This window comes from Caretta caretta, chromosome 5 (assembly GCF_965140235.1).
Source record: "Caretta caretta isolate rCarCar2 chromosome 5, rCarCar1.hap1, whole genome shotgun sequence".
Classification (NCBI taxonomy): domain Eukaryota; kingdom Metazoa; phylum Chordata; order Testudines; family Cheloniidae; genus Caretta; species Caretta caretta.
Window position 1 is genome coordinate 36201728 of NC_134210.1, and position 10157 is coordinate 36211884.

Genomic DNA, 10157 nt, shown 5'->3' on the forward strand with positions numbered 1-10157 from the left:
AGGGCCCTATCAAATTCACAGCCATGAAAAATGCATTATGTACCGTGAAATCTGGTCTCCCCCCCTCCCCTCGCTGTGAAATCTGGTGTTTTGTGTGCTTTTACCCTACACCATACAGATTTCATGGGGAAAGACCAGCATTTCTCAAATTGGGGGTCCTGACCCAAAAGGGAGTTTCAGCGGGGGTCCCAAGGTTATTTTAAGAAGTGTGTGTCACAGTATTGCCACGCTTACTTCTGCGCTGCTTTCAGAGTTGGGTGGCCAGAGAGTGGCAGCTGTTCGCCAGGCGCCCAGATCTGAAGGCAGTACCCTGCCAGTGCAGAAGTAAGGGTGGCAGTACCATACCATGCCACCCGCACTTCTGCTTTGCTGCCTTCACAGCTGGGCTCCCAGCCAGCGGCTGCCACTCTCCAGCTGCCAGAAGCAGCATAGAAGTAAGGTAGTATTACCGCACCCCCCTACAGTTACCTTGTGACCCCCTGCACCCCCCACACCTCCTTTCTGGATCAGGACCTCCTACAATTACAACACCATGAAATTTCAGATTTAATTAGCTGAAATCATGAAATTTATTATTTTTAAATTCCTATGACCGTGAAATTGACCAAAATGAACCGTTAATTTGGTAGGGCCCTAAGTACAAGTCATGGACAGGTCACAGGCCATGAATTTTTGTTTATTGCCTATGACCTGTCCATGACTTTTACTAAAAATACCCATGTCTAAATTGTAGCCTTAATCACGATGAAATACTGTGTAAACTGAGCTGTAGCTCACGAAAGCTTATGCTCAAATAAATTGGTTAGTCTCTAAGGTGCCACAAGTCCTCCTTTTCTTTTCATGTAAACTGTGTGTGTGAGATACTTGGAATATTTAGGTCATCTTGTACTTACTAAAGCCAGATTCTGCATGACTCTTACCTGGGTATCCAATAGTTGGGGAGTGTGAGAGCAGCCTCAACCCCTTGTGCAATGTGTATAGGGCAGGAAGAACTGGAGTACCCATGTTAAGAAAAAAAAGCAGGGACAGCTCCCTCTTTATTCCCATAGGCACTTTAGAAAGGATGGGAGAGTATGTGGCCATGACTCCTCTCACCTCAGCATTTGGCCACAGAGGGCGTAAGGAATCTAAACCTCGTGAGCATAGCATAAGAATGCTGCCTCTGTGTAATGGGGAGCTCTTGGAGGCATTGTTCCTTCTATAGTACTGTGGCTCTGCACAGCCTCACATATAGGACTATGTCCATGTGACATAACCAAGCCCTAAACTAGGGCTTTGCAGGTCTGCAGTTTGACCTGAGGCAATAATTAGCTTGGCATTTTATGGAGCCAGAGTACATGATCAGAAGAATAGCACTGCATGGCCCAGTGTAATATTTGAGTGCAAAGTACTTTGCATTGGGATAAATTTTATGCGACACACAAGGTGATACATGAAACTGCAAATCTTCCTCCCAAATCCTGAGTCTGCATTACATGTGATGCTCAAGATATCACACACACCCCTTTTTGGCAAAACTGCCATTCTTCTGTTTTCAATGGAAAGAGAAACATTTCTCACTTTGATCAATAAAAATTAAAGTAAAGCATGTACTGGACAGGATGAGAGAGAAAACAAGTGTTAGGAAAGATAAGGGGGCGAGATTTTACTCCCTTAGGAACAATGCAAAACAAACATGTACTTTTCTGCAAGCATCTAGTTCAGGGGGAAATACTCTTGCAATGTTTATTCAATTAAAGCAGCACTAAGGACAGAAAGGCCCGGTAACCAAAACATAATATTCAGTGCTCAATAGAACTGTGTGCCTGAGATCCTCAGATGCAGGACACTCTAGCGGCCAGCTGGTGTCAGAGATGCTCCTTGTCTGACTAAGAAAAGTCACTGTGACTTGCTCATTGAGCTAAGTGTAGATCCATCCTAAGAGCTAAATTCTGCTGACAAGACACCCAGGCTGCTCTCCCAATTGGCTGCCTATCTGTGTGTGAGCGGGGCAATGGGAACATGAATCTCAGTAAACAGATCAGACTGTCAGAGGGGGGTTCTCATTTGCTTTGAGAACACATGGCTAATATTCTGTCAAAAGCTGGCCCCATATTTTTGGGTTAGATTTAAAGCATATGTTGGCTTGTTCTGGCTGCCAAATACAGAACAGGCTCTTGAGCTACATTCCATCCTAGAACCACACAAAATATCTTCCTAACTAGGAGACACATATTATCAGAGTGATAAGAGATACTCAGTGCTGGTTCCTCCGTGCCCCCCCCCCTTCCCCAATTGATTATCTCAGACAATTCTGTGTTAATATTCCCTGTTCTGGATACTCAGTCTAGTCACATTTTTGATCACCTGTTGAGTTTCTCACTAGATGGTAGCTGTGATACAGATAGCATCAGAGCACATCCCAAGCATGTCTGCTTGTAGCTCAGCTGCCCAGCTCACCCTTCTTCATACACACTATTTGAAGCACCTGCTGTGTGCAAGTCACATGACTTCCTGAGCAAAGCAAAACAAGACTCTCAAATAACACTGATCATTTAACTCTTTAGGAGAGAAGACCATGAAGAGTAGGTGCCAAAGGAAAGCTTCTGGTCACATGTTAAACATATATTACTGAAGTGCCAGGCTTTTTGATTGTACTATGCTACTGCTAGTCATGCAGGCATTTTTGCTTCATCTTTGTTTTTAATGGAACAAAGCAAGGAGTGATTTGGCCCCCCCTCTCCCCCTCTCCATGTATGTCAAGCTATGTAACGTGTGTCTCAATCTTTCAGAGTACTGATGTAGTGTTAGGTGTAACAGGAATTAACAGAAAGGCAGTGAAAGCAGAAAGAGAAGAATCTGAGTGTAGCCTGGTATGAGGGAAGGCATGGCTGTCATCTCACTAGCTCATTGACTCTCAAACCACCACAAAAAGAGGTGACTTTGCAAGACAAGCCTTTGGACAGCACTGAAAGAAACAGACAAGATAGAGTGAATGTCTATTTAAATGGTAGTGCACTGACTAATCCTAGTAGTATTTAAAGTTCCTTACTCAGGTTTTTAATCTTCACTTTGTGGAACAATCACATTCTTACAGAATAATAGCTCATTCGTTTCTTTAACTGGGTGGCAATTATGCAGATTATAAATCCCAAATTATTAATTACCGCATTATCTGGGGGACGAATGAGGCTGTGTGTATGGAAGAAAACATGAGACATTGACTTTATTACTAATACAACAAGGAGTCCAGTGGCACCTTAAAGACTAACAAATTTATTTAAGCAAAAGCTTTCGTGGATAAAAACCCCACTTCTTCAGAATGGTTCAAGTTATAAACTCAAGGCTGATTTTTATGGATTAGATCTGGTGTTTTTTTGTTTTTTTTTTTAACTCTAAGAAAAAGATGCTTGGATGTGAGGTGTATCAACATTAGGGGCTCTGTGCAGAAGTAGTAAAGAAACTGATTTGTGTACACTTTCGCTGTTTAAAGCCTTGACTTTGGTTTGATGAGCTCATGAAGTCATTAGTTGTTCACAAGTATTCTGGCAGCCATGTGACCAGATAATCTTGTTTGTGAGTCATGAAACTTTTATGATTCACAAACTAATCTTAATATAAATTAATACTTAGTTATCTTAATTTTGAACTGGCAATGTATTATTTGTTGTCCGCTGCCTTTTCCTGTCATACTTTACTGCTTTCAGAGTGAAACTATACCAGGAAAAAATGCACTCTTATTCTGAAATAAGAATGTCCACATGGGAAGTTATATCAGCATAGCTAGAGTGGTATAATATACTCGTATACTTCTGCGAGTAAATTCCCCATGTTGACAATCCCTTAGATGAGCAATCAAACAATTTAAAGATAACTTTTCATGAATAGTTATTCGTAGGTTTTCAAGTTGTTTGAAAGAACACCTATCAGCCTAGTAAAGGAGAGGATAGTAAAATTAGCATCAGCCAAAAATATTTTCATTAACTAGAAGAGGGCTAATTTTGAATATTATTTGTAATCTAGTGTTGAATCAACTCTAACTCATATTACTTACACACATGCACAGTATCTTTAACTGGATGTTAAGTTTGATTATAGGAAAGTTGATGAAAAGAAAGATTGCAATGAACATAGAAACTCAGAAAAAATGCCTTATATTAAACAAAGATAATAGAGAGCCTTATACTGAACTTTCTTACACTATAGCAGATTTATAATTTATAATCAGGATGGAACAGCTTTCATTCTAGCAGAATTCTACACTCACTGAGACAAGTTGTAGAAAGGATGATGTCCTGCCTTGGACAAGTGCCTCCCAGCTCCTGTGGTGGAAAGCAAGAGTTTAGATCTGACCTCTGGTCTCTCAATGGCCCTCTTTCCCTTCCAACACCAAGGACTCTTTCTTCAGAACCGTAAATTTTTAACAGTGAGGCTGATTAACTACTGGAACAGTTTAAAAAGGGTCACGGTGGATTCTTTATCATGGGTGATTTTAAAATCAAAATTGGATGTTTTGCTAAAAGACTCGCTCTCAAAATTATTCTGGGGAAGTTCTGTGGCCTGTGTTATACTAGAGGTCAGACTAGTTTATACAGTCTTGACACAGTCACATGAATCCCCCGCAGTACGCTTTCCTTAAAGAGTGGAGGATCACAATAGGGGCACTGGAACATGCACAAGCACTGCAGTGACCACTGCACCATTATGTAGCCAGATACTATTTGTTGGTGTGAATTTGGTTCTTGGAAAGAGGCTGGACTAATTGTTTTCAGTACTGAAGTGCTCAGCTGTCTCTACAGAGCAGGTACAGTGCAGGTAGTAGCAATATACAAAACTAGTACCGTGCAGATAATAGCAATATAAGCTACTCATCGGTTTACCTAACCGCCTTACAGAGACAGTGTTCAATCTCTTCCCCAATAAGTCCTTGTCTTCTTTGAGGATATTGGCTGTCAGGATACAAATTAATATCAATTAGTGATGTGGACATTTGTCCAGTAGGAATAACATGGACACCACCAACTCATTTTTCATAGGCCACCAAACAGTAATCAGATAGCAATGACTTGCAGTCACTACCGATCTTGTTTGGATTTGATCTGGTGACCTAGAGGTGAAAGGTTCTGTATGCCATTACCAATCCCCCAATGCATTCCAGTTCCCCACATGCTTTTTAAACCATCTGTTGTCAGTGCTTTTTTAAAGAATTCAAAGAATGAGAAATAAAGGCTGTTCCATATTCATCAGGAACTCCGTTACATCATGAAACTGACATGCATCTTAAGATGCACGTAGTCTAAGGTACACTACTTTGAAGTTTAGATTTAATGAAACACGCTGAGAAATGAAGTTCTATAGCAGGTCTGGTGCAGTTGCATTATTTTGTGCCAAACTTTTACAAATCAGAATCATAGAAGTGAGGAAAACTACAAAGAGACCCCCAAAAGGAATAATTCTCTGATTAGGGAATAGCAAGCAGATGTTTCATCAGTGCTTTGATAGGTGACTGAAAGGTCAGTATAGCTGTCAGCCGGAGCTGGTACAAGAGCTGCTTAAATACAGTGGACAAATCCATCCTAGCAGAACTTCATGGATATCAGTGGAGTTCACTGGGGGTGAATTCAGTCCAACAACTAACAAATCATCTGAAAAGGCAGTAACAAAATATTGCACACAATAGCTGTCAGTGTTATGATCAGATGTCTCAGCAAGTTTACTCTTCCTGCAGTAGTGAAGGGAGAAGATAAAGTTCTCAGACTTGGAAAGCAGATAGAAAGCTTAGCATACATAAGACTACTTGGCAAAGATCAGCAAACAGCAGCTTATAGGAAAGCCATGGTTTGGTGTAAGGATGATTAGCATTTCATTGTCTTGGTGTACAGGAGAAGGAATGGCTGGATGTTTGCTAGGGGTGGGGGCCAAAGACCAGTGGAAATTCTATCAGAAGCACAGGAAATGAGGATGAGGACCAAAGTTTCAATATTCCAAAGGGGTCTGCCTGAAGTTCCACTCAGAGTTTCTCCCCTATATAGCCTGCTTGCTTTTTCTTCACCGAAAAAAGTCCAGCCCAGAACTGCCCTCCCTAGACAGAATGGTTCTTGCTCTGCATTTGTTGTTGAGATGTCAGCTATGCAAGGCCCCGTTCTTCTCCTGCTCTGACTTGGGACTATAGACAAGTCCTCCCCAACATGGGGGTGAAGATTCAAAGAACATTAACTTTTCTTCCCCTGAGCCAGCAACTATCAGAATAGTAAAGGGAAAGCTCCAACCTCCAAGAGAGCACAGCCAGCAGCAGAGCAAGTGGTGACCGGATGTCACTGTGCCAAATGCTGAGCTCGAAAGCACCTCTTCAGGACACATTGCAGAGCAAAGCGATTGTAGCCTCAGCTGCAAAGCGTAGAAGGGGATGTAGCATGAGTGCATTAAGGGATACTGCACTGTTAAAGTTGTCATTTTAGTTGTTCTACAGCAGTAAGAAATGTGTAATATACCCAGTGTCCCAGCCAATATTCTCTCCACAAAATAAGCAGGTCTGATAACCAAGGTGATAGGCATCATATAAATATGATAGCTAGATTAGATACAGTAATGTACCTACTGTCGAAGGCTGTGTATAAAATACTACGGAAGATCATAGATACTGTAGTTGCCTGAATAGCCACTGCATAACTGGTCTCTAAATTATTATTATTTTTACAGTGCTAACTTTTAAGATCCTTTGAATGTAAAAGGCACTATTTTACTGTCTGAGAATTACAATTAAAAATTGCAGTCCTATGAAACTCTTTTAGCCACACACTGTCATTTGTTGTTGGCTGCACATTTTAATCAGGATTATGAAGTCTAATGAGATTATCTAGATAACACTGCTTGTTAATTAGGGTGGCCTTTCCACTGGACTCTTTCTGAGGGGGATGGTGGTGGAGCAGAATGATTTGGAAGACAAGAGGCTCTATCAGAACAGGGTCAAAGGGTATGGGCCTGAATGCAAACATGGAACATACATGGCAATGTTTTTTTTAAAGCAATGGATTAAAAATAGATGGAAGGATGGAAAAAAGACTAATATTTACAGGAAAAATTCTATCCACTGAATTTTGAAGCAGAGGTGGGTTGTATGGGCAGTAAGTGGAATAATAGGAAGAAAGCTTATTCTTTGAAGAAACAACATAAAATTTGTTTTAAGTTGGAGGCAGACCCACGCGGCATAGCTCCAAAATATTCACTAATGTTCTACCTACTGTGTCCCACTTATACTTCCTATCTATTTTAGGATTTTCCACAGCACCTAACTCCAGAGTTATTTCACACTTCCCAAGAAGCCAAAACCTAAAGGGATCTTGGTCCTTTATGTAGCAGTAAAAGCAAGGACAACAATTTGAAATAGTGGGATGAAACTGAACAAAGTAAAAATGTAGGCGATCTGAAATTTTTTCCCAGCAATGGACTACAAAATAGTCTGACGGAAGCCTGAAGGTCACTTAAAACTAAACAGGAAAAGATACTCCGAAATATATTGTAGGGAACATTCCTGAACTGACAGGGGGAGGGACAAGATAATAGATCTTTTTCCATCTTATATTTTCTAGTTTCTATAATCTGTGATAAGACATAGGAAAACATGTGTATGGAGCTAGGCCAGTATTTCTAAGCATAGGCACTGACAGTTTGGATCAAGTTTAAAGCAGTATACATAATCAATCATCGGGAGCTGTTCCAGAGCTCTGAGAGATGATGCAAAAGAGTTCAGGAAATTATTTTGTTGAATAGACAAGTCATGGGTTAGGGGCACGGATTCTGTGTTTGTGCAGAGCCTAACATAATAGGGTCCAATCTTAGTTGGTCCCTAGACATTATTGTAATAAACCATGACTGATCCTAGTGAGTTCCTGCCCCTTCCTGGCTACCCACTAGGCCTGCTGCGAGGGGAGTCCAAGCGTCTGACACTCTGGATCCCTGGGGTGTTTCAAGCTCCTGGAGCCTGAATGGAGTCCAGCCAGTGCCCCACTCTCAGGATCACTAGGAACACCCTCAGCTTGCAGACCTAATGTCTGGTACTCCCCAGAGATGCCCTGGGGGAGGGGGGGGCAAGTGGAGCAATTTGCCCCGGGCCCCGCAGAGGCCCGCACGAGAGTTTTCAGGAGCCCCCACGAGAGTTTTCGGCGGCGGGGGTCCTTCCACTCCATGTCTTTCGTGAAGTGCCCCGAAGTGGAAGGACCCCCACCGCCAAAGACCCCAGGCCCCCTGAATCCGCTGGGCAGCCCTGGTACTCCCACCTCAGTGTTGGAACCCACTGTCCAGCCACCAAGCCCCTTGGGCACACTGCTGACCCTTCAGACTGCCCAGGACTTAAACTCACCCCAGGACTCCATTCAAAGCTGTGAAGCTTCTGGTAACTTCACATTACTCCCAACCCCCATCCCTTCAGACAAGAGGAGGAAGGGTCTTCTCCCCGCTAGAACAAACCCATTGTCCCAAGGGATGTGACTTTGACTAGATCATCAAGAGCTTCTCACTCCCCACTGTCTCTGGCCTGGCAGAGGTATGACACAACCTTGCTAAACCCCTTTCAAGAACAAACCCTGGAATACTTGTGTACCCCTACTCTGATGTTCTAGTACCCCACTTCTAGACGGAATATTTTAGTACTCTGCATTGGTAGCTGCAACCCAGTTTAAAAGACTGACACCTACGAGAGCCCTATGTTGGATTTGGGGATGACCTCTGGTACACTTTTAGCATACATGGAGGTTCTCTCATGTGTTTTCTCTGTAAATGCTTTTGCCCTAAGAATAAATGGTTTGCTTTGTGAAGGTTGGCTGGTAATTGGCATATACTGTGTTATCTTCTGAAGAAAGAGAGTTAAACCCAGGTGCTAGACACTGATCAGACCTCCTGGGAAATTGTAGTGAGGTGTAGAAGGACTCCAAGCCTAAAACCCCCAACTGAAGGGAGGGACACATGAATCTCCACTCCTAGAGAAACGACAGGTGGAAAGCCTAAAATCTTAAGTGGGTGCCCTCAAGGAAGACTGGGAATGTGTGTGTCAAAGGTGCAGTTAATCTTGAAACTGTGACAAACATGATTATTAATAAATAATGGAGTACTATTACCCACCTATTGATAGGAGAGTCCAAAACTGTACTGATTATGACCAAAACCTGCATTTGGATCATAGAAAGCTCTATGTAGACACTTCATTTAAAATCAGAATCTTTGAAAACAAAAATTGGGCAAGATATAAAAGTCACAATGGAGACATGCATTATCTCCTCAGCATCACAAGATAACATGATTGTGTTATCACGTCATGGGAATTAACGCTTTCAGCTGCCAAGGAAAAATATGGCTTCTTGATACTGAATGCTGGCATTCCATGACCTGCAAAATCGCAGGGTGTCTACACAGAGCTTTCTGTGATCCAAATGCAGGTTTTGGTCATAATCAGTACAGTTTTGGACTCTCCTATCAATAGGTGTGTAATAGTACTCCATTATTTATTAATAATCATGTTTGTCACACTTCATTTAAAATCAGAATCTTTGAAAACAAAAATTGGGCAAGATATAAAAGTCACAATGGAGACATGCATTATCTCCTCAGCATCACAAGATAACATGATTGTGTTATCACGTCATGGGAATTAATGCTTTCAGCTGCCAAGGAAAAATATGGCTTCTTGATACTGAATGCTGGCATTCCATGACCTGCAAAATCGCAGGCTATGATGTGCTGGGCTGGAAGTTAATACACACTATCATTATACTTTTGCTTCCAGCTGCAGTGCAGAAATAACCATAGTGGGAGAACTGTGCCACCCACTCAGCCTGGATAGACAGACTTGAGCTAGTACGCTAAAAAATAGCGGTGTGGCTCCAGATCTAAAGCTGGGGGACCTGACAGCCTGAGCCACAACGTTCTCACTGCTATTGTTAGCATGCTAGCTCAAGCCCTACTAGAACAGTATTTTCTCCTAGGCACTATGAATGCTGCAATTACAAATACCCAGGCTAATTTGTATCACAACATTCTGTAGCCTAAATTTTTTGTAAGATATTTTTATGAATTCTTTTCCTCTATAAAAATGTTAACATACATAAGAGGAAAACACAATCTAGGAGAAAATATCATTACAATACACTCACCTATATGAAAGCTATCAAGAAATACTGATGAAT